Source organism: Rhodnius prolixus, unplaced genomic scaffold (assembly GCF_049639745.1).
Source record: "Rhodnius prolixus isolate KJV_2025 unplaced genomic scaffold, Rpr scaffold_5, whole genome shotgun sequence".
NCBI lineage: Eukaryota > Metazoa > Arthropoda > Insecta > Hemiptera > Reduviidae > Rhodnius > Rhodnius prolixus.
Window position 1 is genome coordinate 12,735,434 of NW_027411624.1, and position 15,321 is coordinate 12,750,754.

The 15,321-nt window shown below is 34.5% G+C and overlaps 1 protein-coding gene across 6 annotated transcripts in view; it reads right to left on the bottom strand.

Moving 5' to 3' along the window:
* Positions 1-15,321, bottom strand: part of LOC141457783 (uncharacterized) — a 93,994-nt gene that overhangs the window by 10,042 nt on the left and 68,631 nt on the right. For 3 of the 6 annotated variants that reach the window (XR_012460546.1, XR_012460543.1, XR_012460544.1), the window contains exon 7: positions 15,179-15,249. The gene's annotated coding sequence lies outside the window, so the exon portion shown is untranslated. Of the gene's footprint in view, positions 1-10,298; positions 10,528-13,160; positions 15,250-15,321 lie in introns of those variants that run through there. The other 3 variants (XR_012460548.1, XR_012460547.1, XR_012460545.1) reach the window with 3 other exon arrangements.

The following is a 15,321-nucleotide window of genomic DNA, read 5'->3' on the forward strand; positions in this document are numbered from 1 at the left end:
GGCATCTTATATCTTTTAAATGAGTTAGCAATGTCTCTAAACACATCCTGCTACCGGCAAGGTACGAAAACCAAACCACCAAATGAAGCAAGTTAAAAGATTTCTTGAGGAAATTCTTTAATAATATCTGCTTAAATATTAAACAAAATAAGAAATATGTTGAAAAATTGTAGAGAACAGAAGGCGAACAATTGCATGTAAATGTGAATGCAAGCAATAGGGTGCGGCTATGCAACCATCTTCACTTTAAGTGTGTCCCTATACAGCACTTGGTAGTTTTTTTCCCTTATATTGCGGTTGACGGTTTTTGTGATGTAGAATTTCCCCTAGAGATTTAAAAGTGACTAGGGGTGGAATAGTAAATAAACTTTGTGGCTTTAATGTAAGATAAGGAAGAAAGTGTGATTTACATTAAATTAAAGCGCACACTAAACAGAATTGAGTATAATAACTTCTGAGCCGACAAAACAAGAATCTCGGAACATCAATAAAACACAACGCTATGCGGTTACAATAAAAAGAGATTAAAGTTCTAAATTGAAGAAGGCTTGTCTTCACAGCGATTTCTAATAAATATTTAGCAGTCAGTATCCCTGCCTCTATAAAAATAATATTTACTCTGCCCATTTTTAATTCATTGTTTCAGCGTTTCTTCAAGTTAAAGAAGTTCATCAAAATAATTAATTGTGAGTGCTGTATAACGCTACTTTACTTCTTCGTCTTTCTTTTCTTTTTTTAAAGATAAATGGATAGAAAACTCTGGAATGGAATTTAGTATAAGACTGAGATGAACCATATTGCTGCTCTGTTCGTCAATTGATGCTAGGTTACTTGATTGAATGTTGTAAAGAGCAAATGGAATCTTAAATAACTTCCAACCGTAGAGTTCGGCCGTTGATATTTTGGGTTGATTGATGTTGGGTCGATCTATTTTGAAGAACAAGAAGTCAAAACCATTGGAAAAAGTAGAAACTGTCACCTAATTTCATAGGAATGCTGCTGTTTGTGCATTTGATAGTTAATAGATCGAGCCAATGCTCGATTGTAGATGTAGGGTCGATCTTCTTTGAAGAACAAGAAGTCAAAACCATTGGAAAAAGTAGAAACTGTCACCTAATTTCACAGAAATGCTGCTATTTCTGTACTTGATACTTAATATTAAGGCCAATGCTAGATTGTACATGTTGGGTCGATCTATTTTGAAGAACAAGAAGTCAAAACCATTGGAAAAAGTAGAAACTGTCACCTAATTTCATAGGAATGCTGCTATTTCTGTATTTAATAGTTAATATTAAGGTCAATACTCGATTGTACATCTAGGGTCGATCTATTTTGAAGAACAAGAAGTCAAAACCATTGGAAAAAGTAGAAACTGTCACCTAATTTCATAGGAATGCTGCTGTTTGTGCATTTGATAGTTAACAGATCGAGCCAATGCTCGATTGTAGATGTAGGGTCGATCTTCTTTGAAGAACAAGAAGTCAAAACCATTGGAAAAAGTAGAAACTGTCACCTAATTTCATAGGAATGCTGCTGTTTGTGCATTTGATAGTTAACAGATCGAGCCAATGCTCGATTGTAGATGTAGGGTCGATCTTCTTTGAAGAACAAGAAGTCAAAACCATTGGAAAAAGTAGAAACTGTCACCTAATTTCACAGAAATGCTGCTATTTCTGTACTTGATACTTAATATTAAGGCCAATGCTAGATTGTACATGTTGGGTCGATCTATTTTGAAGAACAAGAAGTAAAAACCATTGGAAAAAGTAGAAACTGTCACCTAATTTCACAGGAATGCTGCTATTTCTGTATTTAATAGTTAATATTAAGGTCAATGCTCGATTGTACATCTAGGGTCGATCTATTTTGAAGAACAAGAAGTCAAAACCATTGGAAAAAGTAGAAAACTGCCACCTAATTTCACAGGAATGCTGCTGTTTCTGTATTTAATAGTTAATATTGAGGCCAATGTTAGATTGTACATCTAGGGTCGATCTATTTTGAAGAACAAGAAGTCAAAACCATTGGAAAAAGTAGAAAACTGCCACCTAATTTCACAGGAATGCTGCTATTTCTGTATTTAATAGTTAATATTGAGGCCAATGTTAGATTGTACATGTTGGGTCGATCTATTTTGAAGAACAAGAAGTAAAAACCATTGGAAAAAGTAGAAAACTGCCACCTAATTTCACAGGAATGCTGCTATTTCTGTATTTAATAGTTAATATTGAGGCCAATGTTAGATTGTACATGTTGGGTCGATCTATTTTGAAGAACAAGAAGTAAAAACCATTGGAAAAAGTAGAAAACTGTCACCTAATTTCACAGGAATGCTGCTATTTCTGTATTTTATAGTTAATATTAAGGCCAATTCTAGGTTATACATCTAGGGTCGATATAATTCTCTTCAGCTCTTCAGGAAGGACTCTCCACAAGATTTTTAAAACCAGAAAGGTTTGTTATTGCCCATCGATTAAAATATTAAACCTATAAAAAAAAAATTATTGAAGTTATCAGAGCAAAAGGTTGTATGTATGCATCGTAAATTGCCTTTGTCGGGTCAAATTTCAGAATACGCCATTGTCCATAGTATAGTGTTCAGCTTTGATATCGCCATTTTGCATTTTTCAATCCACCTCTTGATATTTTTTGCATCCAGATCGCATAATATGTTCGACTAATGTGAGGGACTGGAAGTCTAACTTCTTCTTTTTATGGCGGTGTCTGTTTACATTTGTTTAGTTTACATTATCTGCGCATTTAAGGTTATCAAAGGATTTTTTGTTCAATAAAAACTTAGTAAATTTGTTAAATGTTAACAAGTATTTTTCTCAAAGAAATGGCGATATGTACATATGTACGTATCTATGAAAAATAGGGTTGGAAGGAACTTGCCGTGCAGGATTTCATTTGTACAAAAGTGCTTATCTTTTATCTTCGTCCAAGCTCCCTAATCCCTGACACGTCATCACACCCTCTTTCTCACTTTTCTCTCTTTCTCTTTCAAGAGAGCCGAGAGTCCATTAATATTTCCCGCGCATTTTATCATCCACCAACCCACACAGTACAGTTCCCTATATCAACCACTTTCAGTGTATGAGGTTGCAAAAAGAGAAGAAGGGCTAGCAAGACGGGAATACCAAATTCCGTTCCAGTAAGAGAGAGGGGAACGAACCGCACCTTTATTTTCCGTCTGACTTGCGCCTTCCTCTACTACCACCACCACACTAGCGTGAGCTCTACATCAACTCTCAGTCATGCAGCGTACCAGCGTTGGAATTACCCAACGGTAAGGGGTGTAGCAGTGTACAAGAGTCGAAGGAGGAGTGAGAAGGCAAGAGATCAAGGGAGGATGGATTTATGGGGGGTAGAAGAGGCAAGGAAGGACCTGACATCGTTCCACCCTTGTGTAATTCCGTTCTTTGATGGGATACGAGTGAACATTGTGGACGGACAAAGTGTGTAAAGGGAAAGTTTGGTAGTGGCAAGCGAAGCAAGGACGAAGGCTATTGGACAGAGTAGATAGACTGGCAGCGTTCTCTCGCTCTAGCCTATGTGATTGGCTCATCCTTGGAGGATCATCTACAGTTAATAAACAACTATTGTTAACAAGATAGAAGAGTCAGCATGATCTGACTACGTAATCACGCTAAGGAGTCAAGTGTGAATAATGACTTAAGCCAATATTTGCTCTTCCCTTGTGTGCCCTTGGGAGCACTATGTTCAAATTCTGGCTTCAGCTAGATGACTACTTAGATCTAATTAGACTTATCTTTGCTTTTTTATCATCCTCCATTGGAAGGGGACAAAAGATAAGAACAACTGTCGACTTGAATTAAGATATTACAAATATGAGAAAAGTTCTTGCTGCACTTTATGATTTTAATTCACGGATTATTATCTTCTTATCAGAATTTTTACGAACAAGATCTTGGGAATTTTGACTAAAAATTAACAGAATAAATCTAACTTTTCTACAACGGAACTCTCTGTTGTATTCACTGCATTTTTTTTGTTAACGGAACTCAGTTAGAATCTCCCAGATTTTCCTAAATATTCAAACAAATTTGATGCATTTTGGCCATATCACCCGTACTAGAGCAATACAAAATGGCTTTTTTACTGAATACCACGACTAAATCGCAATGATAGGCAACGTCTAAGTGCTCGTCAAAAATGTTTGCCAAAAGATCATAAAATAAAACTAGGATTTCTATCCGTGCAACTAAAAAAAGGCCATGAATTTTGCCTAAATAGTAGGCAGAGATCATGAAGTTTCCTTCAGGGTTATAACAACCTTTTCCCTTTAGTTATTCTGTTGTAAACATAAAATAGTCCTCAGACTATTAGTCAGGGGGGAAAAAAATAGACGAAACTCAATACACTAATCTATTTCTCAGAGAGTCTTCGAGACTAACTAAGTTAGCTTTTACCGTAATGTGAGCTCCCACATTAGCTTCAGTGATAAGGTATATGCTTTCGGCATAATCGGCAAATAAAACAAAACGGAAACTGATAATTTGGCTCTTGCAGGTAAATCCCGGAATTATCAAGGTAAATTTGCTTTCAATTCTAGTTGGTTGTAATTGTGGTGTTCACCATTTTTGTATTTTGCTTATTTATATTTTTATTATTCACAACTTTTATAATTTCACTTACTCGTATTTCAATTTTCATTAATCAATCAAAAACCTTTGATAGCCGAGCGGTTAGAGGCGAGACCTGTAAAGCTTAAATGTATTGTTGGTATAGTGGGTTCGATTCCCGGTTTTAGGCCTTGGATTTTATTTGATGGTTAATAAAAGAAATTTACAGTAAAGTATGTTTGCTAGCCGCCTCCGTCCACGACCCCTAATTGGTAGTTGGACGTAAAGCCCGCCTGGAAAAATAGCCCACCTGCAAAATTACTATGCTTATACTTTTACTTCTTTTTCCCTTGGGTGCAAAGTTTTATTTTGGCAAAGTAGATTAGTAATTAGATTAAGTGCGGTTAAGAAGAAAATCTAAAAACAAAATTCGAAATCTTCTAAACAGTTTTTACAAATAATTTGAAAATATGACGATTCTTATTATTTGATAGTGAATTTGAAGTTCTAAATAGGACAATACTTAATTAATGCAACTATCAGTTAGGCCCTTCCAATCAGGCTGAAAAACAAACAAATATATTCCAACAAAGGGCATTCCTCCTAAACAAAATAAAAGAATGCCCACCCTCTCAATTTATGCATGTATGCAATGACATATGCAGCATGCATCGGAATATTTTCCCAAGGGGGGTTTTTTCACATTTCACTTTCCCTCCACCCTTTACTTTTCATTATTCACACTTCGATTGGCCGTTAAATCTAGTCCTCATTCCATTTCCCATATTGCACAACAGCTGCTTTATGACTTCGGCATTTTCTGTTGGTAACGAATTGGTATTTTTTGCTAAGTTAAAAAAAGAAGAAGTGAAAATGTCGTATTCTAATAATTTTTTATTGTTAATTATTTGTCTAGATCATGCTGAAATTTATACAGAACGCATATCCAAGTTTCTATTCAGTACTTTTATATCTTTTAAGGCACTCGTGCAGGTTCAAACCTGTGCAACAGTTTGCGGCTGGGTAGAAGATGTGTCTTGAGGACATACATGCATACCGGGATGGATATTGCAAGGAATTGAATTCTCTGATGCTAAGTGCAACCAAGCCGGCGTCCCGTAAGGAAGCATCCTTGGCCCAGTCCTATATCTAGTGCACACTGCTGATATCCCCACGCACCCACATACCTTAATTACTACCTCTGCAGATGATACCGCAATATTATCCTCAAATTCCAATCCGTCTGAAGCCTCCACAGATAAGTCCAAGAATACCTTGACCTCATTTCCTCTTGGTGCAAAAAATGGAGAATTAGGACTAAGCGAAGACAAATGCCAACAGATTACATTCACCTTCCGTAGACAAACATGCCCCCCACTACTCATACACAACAGAGAAATACCGACCTCCACACAAGTACGCTACCTAGGACTGTATTTAGACAGTCGACTAACCTGGAACCCGCACACTAGACTGAAAAGGCAGGAACTCAATGGACGATACGGACAACTACGAAGACTGCTAGGGCGGAGATCAGCCAAGAATGTACAGAATAAACTGACTCTATAACAAGACACTACTAAGACCCATCTGGATCTACGGAGCCGAGCTGTGGGCTTTACGAAACCATACAAAATCCAAAGAATTCAATCCTTCTAAAGTCCTTCGGCATATCGTCATCGCTCCTTATTATGTATCCAATTTAACCCTCTATACAGACCTCAATATACCTTTTGTCAATGACCTAATACATTCTTGGCTTCCTTAATTTCCATAGTAGCCTAACCATACACCCTAATTTCACAGCCCAAACCTTATCCACAACAACCCATCTTGACAGTTCTCCACGACGCCCTTCGATCTTTTATCTCAATCCTAAGCTTCCATACAACCTCCAGAGAGTTCTAGCATTGGCTTGCCTCTCTCAACATTCCTCCTCGACTGTGGCGCTGGATCCATCAGAATTCAGTAAATAATCTGTGATTACTCGAGATAGACCACTTTACATGTAGTAGTTTATACAGGTTGTAAAAAATAATAATAATAAATATTGCATGCTATCCTTTAAACTATCCAATGAGGAGAAAAAAAATAATTCAGCTCAGGTTCCATTAAAGCGCTGAACTACAGTCTTACTGGTTAGAAAGGAATAAGGAATTCTCAATAAGTTTTGAGCACTGCTCTGGGGAATTAAAGGAAAAGTTGTTCACGTTTCTAAAATGTTTTCTCTGCTGAAATTTTATTTGACATTGCCCGAGCAATTTTGCTGTAATAGCGAAAATATTTTGCTTTTCTGTAAGTCGGTGGTCAAGTATTGTACTAACAAATGATATAAAAAGTTTAAGATGAAAATCCCATGCGGCTAAGGCAGTAATAAGAAGCCTTCGGAGCCAATTCCTTGATTAATCCTCTCAGAGAATGTTTTTCATGATCTTTTCATGCAGAATTTTTAACTGAATTAAAAAAAGTAGAATTAAAATACTCTTTTACTTAAGATAGATTAGACTTTTTTAAGTATAAAATGTACAAAGTTTAAAATGAAATATCTTAATACAGTGCCAAGTAAATCCTTCAAAATGATATAAAGTGGTCGATTTATCTGTTGAAGTTATTTTTGGAAAACTTAGCTCACTGTGTCTACTTTAGATAAGTAGAGACAATTTGTATTAATGTCTCACTTCTTCCGTCTTAAAGCACAGTCTCAACATTCTAAAGCAACTTTAACTTAAACACTTCAGTAATTTTTCTTATTTAATTAAACAATTGTCCAAGTTTATTTTTAAAGTAAGATAATCATTAATATATTACAGGAAGATTCAGATGTTTCCGACATTAAATAGAAAGCATTAAGATAAAACAAATGAGCTATTGTCAAGTTTCTAAGTAAAAAAATTAGTATGAAGATATTGAATTTTGATGCAGAAGATATTGACAATGAATTTATAAAATCTATTCATTTAGAAACAGTGAATACATTTCTATAATCTATTTCATTTGTCTAAAAACACGTAAACGACAAACAGGTTTTTTAATTTTTAGTCCAAACTTTTCCAAATTAATTTCAAGACAAGACTGTTGAACTTGATTCAACTTCACTCTTACTTCAATGACTTCAATTTAAAATTCTATCAAAGACGATAGAGTGGTCGAGTTTTATGTATCTTTTCCATGCTACAACTTAATGGGATTACTAAATAAGTTCTCCTATTATCTGGCGGACAACAGGACTAGTAATACTTTGCAGATACTCAACATTATTATTATCACTAGGATGTAAACTAGTCAATTCTTAAAATAAGTTTACCGTCTTTGGAAATACATAATGTTTTTTTTTTAAAAAACGCACAACAGTACTTTTACTACAAAAACATAGATCCCGCTTGTGTATAGCGTACCCATAGGCAAACTTATCATTGCACTCTCTAATTCACACTAAGCGGACTTTACGGTGTAAAAAAAACAAACTTCATCACTTAAGGGAGCCACAATAGATCAGAAAGAAGTCATTCAGGTGGCAGAGTATTTGGTATTCAATGCCACTTTCTGTACAAATACAGTTTGGTGTAATTATTGTCATTGGGTCCTCAGCAAACTGGCTTAAAACTTTACCTTATAAATTCCTTCTTCGCTCGTAGATTTGTTAGTTCTATTTATACATTGCTTAAATTAAAGCCACACATCTGAAACTAATCCTTCACTTAACAATCTCCACAAAATCAATCAGGATCAAAATAATATGATGGACTAAATCCTACTATTTTAAGCAAATTTTCTGATTGGGACCCATCTTTTAAAACCAGCGCGTGGATTATATTCCTTTAAGAATTCTTTAATCAGATAATTAAAGACGATAAATTTTTAATGAAGCAATTCTTCCCATTTCCTAGGCATTGTTAGCCCTTTCTCTTTTAGTGACATTTATAGGCATATCACTCGTCCTTCTAAATTAATGTTTCATCTTTTCATGCAAAAGACTCTTCAACAGCAGTCAAGTAATAATGTTACTAAAATAAATTCTTTAAGGAATGCCATATTGTAACTACTTAATTGAAGCAGCTGATGCAATTACTGTTCGGTTCTGAAATATTTTGAAATTTACTAATTACAAATTATTGTAAACATTATTTTAATCGGCTATTTAGCAACACCCTCAAGTATTTATAAATAATGAAATGAAACCGGTAGAGTATCATAGTTATCATACGACAATTTATAGCAGAAGATTACTGTAAAATTAGCAATCGATGATAATTTAAATGATTGACATTTGGAGAGTGTTTAAAGTGTTGTAATTCAACTCCTTGCTAACTGTGCCCTTATTGTTCTTCCAAGATTTCTTTTTCAAGCTTCTGCATCCTCGTTTTGAGGCTTCCACACGACTGACCTCACCGAATGTATAAGAGGTTTATGTTCTACAAATATGCCACCAAAAAACGAAAAAGAAAACTAAATCTTTATCTAAAGCTCGAGCATTTAAAGAATATTTAAACTTTGAATCAGAATCAAATTATAAAACAAATAAACTGTTTGCAGAGTTTGTGCAAAGTTCAAACTAAATTCAGATTCAGAGTATTTTGCCAGTTAATTGGCAAAGTTTGCTCTACCAGCTTTAAAACGTAAATTAAATTCTAAATTCACCGCCAACGAGACAAATACATTCCCGGAAAAAAACAATGAAAAAAAAAAAAAGCAAAAACTTTTAGTTTTTTATCCTGGAGACTGGATCCTCTACTCCAGCTGTAAGCCCTTTAATATTGGATTAAGAGCACACAAGAGTTTGAAGGCATTGTCCATACAAACCTAGAAGGGTTCTAATCTGAATTGTAAAGGGAAAGGCCCCGGCTGCAAGTGGTAGTGACGCGGGTCCGTTCTACATCTAATCAGGGTCCAAAACCCTTCTGACAGATTTGCATTTTGATTGGGGCAAGTTCGTGGCTCGTAGGGACCACTGTTCGAATCTAATGCAGACTGTGGGATATCTCTCTGGGACTATCTGACCTAACTATTTCTATTATAGTAATACAAAATTTTGTGAAAAAATATGTCAACTTAATTCGGATTAAAACTTAAAAACATTGAAGACTAAATTGTGTCGTATGAGTTATGAATAATGTTTGTTCATCACATGTTTTTAGTTTTTATAAAAGTTCTTCAGCTCGAAGGATAAAAAACAAAAATCCTGCTATTTTACTTTAGTTTTTATCCCACAATAAATTATTGAACAATTTTTTGAAGACAGATTGTTTTAAGAATACATTTTTAGTTCGTCACCAATGAAGAAGTTGTTGAAAGTCATGGCAGTTTCACTGTTAATTAATATTATTTACCAATGCCTATTTTGCGTACGAATACTTCATTGTTATTTACCAAACAATTATTATTAAAATATCGCCATGAGAATACAGCTTTTGGAAACTAGCTGTTCTTCTAATAAAAGATTAAAAAGAAATTTTTGAAACCAAATTGTATTAGTTGGTTAGGTCCAAAAAAAGAATACGTATTATTTACGTTTGAACGTTTCGAACACTTCTGGTATTCTTCTTCGGGAACTGGATTGTATAGGTAAGGAATGTTAATAAAGGTATTTTTGAATTTATTATTGGTTCAAAATTTGGAAAACGAATACTTAAACAAATTATCAAACTATTTCTTTCTATATTTTAATATTAGTATTTTATTTATACTTTGCAAATCAACAAAACAGACATCAGAATAGCTAGAAGCGTTTATATATGTATTTTACACATTAAATTCGAACTTTCAAATACAGTACTTCGTACAAAATAGGAGTAACGTTTTGACATTACCTTTATGGAAATTATATGAAATATAAAGTGCATACATTAGAAAATGGTATATGATGTGTAAGATGCAGATGTTGCCTCAGGCGACATGATCAATTCCACGTGTCTCACCGAAGAAAACACTGATCCCTGAGGCACTGCGCAAAAAAATAGACCTAATATAATTATAAAGAAATTGAAAAATCTAACTTCCCAACCATCTTTGGGAAGAAAATTTACCAATTACCGTGTACCAATTGGAAAAGTATAATTCGATCGGTTCCTTCCAACTTTTATATATATATATATTAGTTATTTATGAAAAAAGAAATGAGAAAAGTTAAGAAAAAGTGAAAAACAAAATGAAGTTCTGTAACAAAAGTGGGGCCATTTTAATTGGAAACAAATTTTTAGCTAATTCTTTTGCAATATAAATTACAATTTCTTGTTTTAATTCTTTTTTATTCCACCAGAGATTCTCTAGATTGTTAAAACAATTTTTTTACTTCTTCGTAATGTACGAGGGTCGTTTGAAAAGTCCGTGCAAAGTCAGAGAGATAGCACTACTGGCGCGTATCGAGGTTATGTTTAGTTAGTAGCATCTCTTGGAAGAACACACACCAAGTTTCAGCCAAATCGGTCTATTTCTTTGTGTTTGGCATTCGTTTGAATCGAGGAAGTCGAGTGATTTTCAAAAAATGGACGAAAAAGAATTTCGTGTGTTGATTAAACACTACTTTATGAAAGGCAAAACGCCTCAGGAGACTAAAGAGAAGCTTGATAAACATTATGGTGACTCTGCACCTTCGATTAGAACAGTTTATAAGTGGTTTCAAAATTTTCGGAGTGGCCATATGGGCACAAGTGACGCTGAACGTTCTAGACGCCCTGTTGAGGTTACTACTCCAGAAATCATTGATAAAATCCATGATATGGTGATGGATGACAGAAGAGTGAAGGTGCGTGAGATTGCTAGTGCTGTGGGCATCTCGAATGAACGGGTACATAATATTTTGCATCAACATTTGGACATGACAAAGCTATCCGCAAGATGGGTGCCGCGATTGCTCACGCTTGATCAAAAACGAAATCGTGTGAAGTGTTGCAAGGACGGTTTGCAGCTGTTCCAGAAGAATCCGCAGGACTTTAAGCGTCGTTTCGTCACTGTGGATGAAACATGGATACATCACTACACTCCTGAGACCAAAGAACAATCTAAACAATGGGTTACCAAGGGGGAATCTGCGCCAAAAAAGGTGAAGACCGTTCCTTCGGCCGGAAAGATTATGGCGACTGTCTTTTGGGATTCGCAAGGAATAATCCTCATCGACTATCTGGAAAAGGGTAAAACTATTACAGGTGCATATTATTCATCGTTATTGGGCCGTTTGAAAACCGAGCTGCAAGAAAAACGCCCACGATTGGCCCACAAAAAAGTCCTTTTCCATCACGACAACGCACCAGCTCACACCTCAGCAGTTGTGGTCGCAAAATTAATGGAAATAGGGTTCCAACTCGTTTCACATCCCCCCTATTCTCCAGACTTGGCTCCCTCGGACTACTATTTGTTCCCCAATATGAAGAAATGGCTGGCGGGAAAAAGATTTTATTCAAACGAGGAGGTGATTGCAGAAACGAATGGCTATTTTTCAGACTTGGACAAATCCTATTATTCGGAAGGGATCAACAAACTAGAGCAGCGTTGGACGAAGTGTATAAACCTAAAAGGAGACTATGTTGAAAAATAAAAAAGGTTTACCCCCAAAAATTAAGTAGTTTTTATTTTTGCACGCACTTTTCAAACGACCCTCGTATTTAAAATATGAAGTTGAAGTTGCGTTTAAACTCAAGATGACAAATTTATTTTTTTAGTGTTTTTAAAGTAAAGCCGTATGAATATGCATTCCATATTTTCGTAAAACTGTTTCAAATTGGACTCAAGAATTTAAAATGGGATAGTTTTTAAAATAATGTTCTTCTAAAAATTATTTAAAATATGACATCAGGTAGAAGCGAAACTTCATCATGCTCCCAAAGGCTTAATTTAAGGGATATGCTAATCCATTATTAAGATCACCTACATTAGCCTTCTCTGACTTATTAGCCCTAATAGCTACGTAATGAAAGTGATATTCTATACAATGAATTTCACAAAATTAGTGATATTTTTATAATAATGATTAAATGATGTCGAAGTAATATTTTAATAACTTAATTTTTTTGTGAATTATTACTGTCATTGGATATCTCAATCAAATTAGTGAAGAAAATTGCTGCATCACGATGTTCTTCTATCCGCAGATATGTGCGCCTCTCCTCTTGTCTGAAAGTGATTACTATTAAACCTGATCTAGGTTGCGAGTCCCATGAGTTTCGTATCTCTAAACTCTGGGAGTGTCAAGACCTAACAAAAACTTGAAGCTGGATTTCCTCTCAGAACTCGCCAGATGGCCTCAAAAATTGACTGAAATTGCTGAAGCTGGATCGTTAATTCGGCAGGATTTTATTAACAGAAGGACTATCTGTTAATCCCAATTAATGTATTTCTTTTAATTTGGTTGAAACCGATGGTTCAAGTCTTTTGCACAAATAAAATGCACTGAGTACAAGCTATTTATTACTTCGATCATGAATAAAGCGTTAACAATAACATATTGTCTTAAGAAAATGAAAATTTGAATATATCTAATATTTTATGGCATTAGTATTAATGCCGTATGTCCAAAGTTCCAACGGGAAACAAGTGTATTCTTCAATAAATGAAAATTATCATTTCTTTTATTGCTTGGTAGTAAAAAAAAGGAAAATTAATCGCCTATTTTATCAGGCGGGGCTTAACATCCGACTACCAATTAGGTGTCGTGGACGGAGGCGACTAGCAAACATACTTTACTGTAAATTTCTTTTATTAACCATTAAATAAAATCCAAGGCCTAAGATCGGGGAATCGAACCCAGTACCACTATACATATTAGCCTTGGCAGGCCTCGCCTCTAACTGCTCGGCTACCGTGGCGCCATGCTTGGTAATACAATAAGTCTTATAAAAGAAAATTATGTTTAGGGCAAGGTATCATTACTAAAAGGAAGCTCCTATATTTGCCGAAATGTTATCCCTGCAAGGTGATTGGCTGGTATTTTTCCAACTCTTTGTTTGTTTCATCTATTGTTTTTATAGTTTATTTAATTAGAAGTTTAATATTTGTTTAGTTTTTCGTTTTATAAGATAATTTGAGTATTTTTTATAATATATATTTTCATTTTTTCTTAAAACACAACTCCTTGCTTATAAGACTTAAAACAATAAATGAAAATAAGTATGAATATTTGAGGCCCACCATATTGGTAAATAATTCAAAACAAGATCTTCAAGAGACAATTAAGAAAATCCTGTAATTTATCCTTAAAAATGTCGTACTTTGCACAATTTACAAAGCCTAAAGTTGCATAACCAATGTCCTACAAACAAACATAAAACAAGGTAAGTTTACTACAATAAACAACCCAAATACATTTGTTCCAAATTATTAAAAGAAAAAAAGAAGTTGAATTGAAATAGTAAGTGAATATTTCAACTGAGCCTATATTATGTTGGCCAACAAAAAGAGCACATTTTTTGGTTACTTTAATTATTTAGTAAAAAGTAAACCAAGATGGAAAAGTGGTAAAGACTAGAGATGAACGCATACTTGGAGTGTGTCTAGGGTGGATATCCACTTCTACGTTTCTCTTCATGTTAGCTACACAGTAAACAAAGGACGTCCGGTATGAAAGAGATAGAGATGGAGGAGTAAGCAGGTAGGTCCTCAAGTAAACGTCCAACCTATCTACAAAACAATGTAGACATCAAAGTGATATACCGGCATCTCTGAAATGTTTTAAGCAATCAGAGACTCCAGCATTAGTTAGGTGCTTTAGTAAGAAGTTCTTCATACAATAAAGTAGGCGAATCTAGATCAAGCACAAAAGAATTTTTCTTTTTTTTTATTTTTAGTCTAAGAGAACAAATTTTGTGTACATTCTCTGAACGTTCTTTCCGATTTTCTAGATTGCTGTTTCATCTTAGAGATACAGTAGTTATTATAACATAATAATAATATTATCACGTTTAATGAAAGTACAATTATGAAATTGAACATTGTCATTTCTCTTAATTTAAATCTTACTTTTTTTTTATTGCAGTTAAAGGTATCGTTTTGAAAATTTCAATTGACATTAAACAGAAATTGTTTCTTCCTTTCCAGAAAAAAGAACTAAGATAATAGCAGTTTTTTAAACTGACTTTTATATTACCAAAACATTTAAATTTCACTTTATTGAAAATATTTACAGCTATAACAAATGTGGTATCAAGTAAATTTGTTGTTACTGGTTCTTTTGTCTTGAAAGTCATGTTAGAGTAATCAACCAAAGGTGAAACTCTTTCTCGGTGGTTTACGAGTACATCAGTCAGTTCTCTCGTTACAGAAAACACTGTCCATCACAGTGAGCTGTAAGAAGCTCCTAGGAAGAGAAAATCTGAGGGCCAGCAGCTGGATTCGAACCCAGAACCTCTGTGTGAGAATCCAATAAGCTGACCGCACAGCTAATCCCTTCCCTGAAATTTAAATTAAACCATTTTTAGATAAAGAAAAACCAGTGTTTTAAATTAATGTTTTACGTAAGATAAATAAAATAATAATATTTAATTAAGAAGCTGACTTAATTCTTGGTCAAATAGAATTTTAGAACAAGTTGTATCTTGCTTAAGCTGGCTTAGTTGAGGTAATCAGAATCTTGTTGGAGTTAAAAAAACTAATTGTGCAAGTACCATTTAGTCACTAAGTTTCCGTCAGCTTGTTTTTGTTTATTGATGAAACTTAAAGAAAAGTGATCCATTTCCTGAAACAAATGAAACAAAATTAAAAATAGATCATCTTAAGAAATACTCCTTACAGTTCACTATCCGGTGAT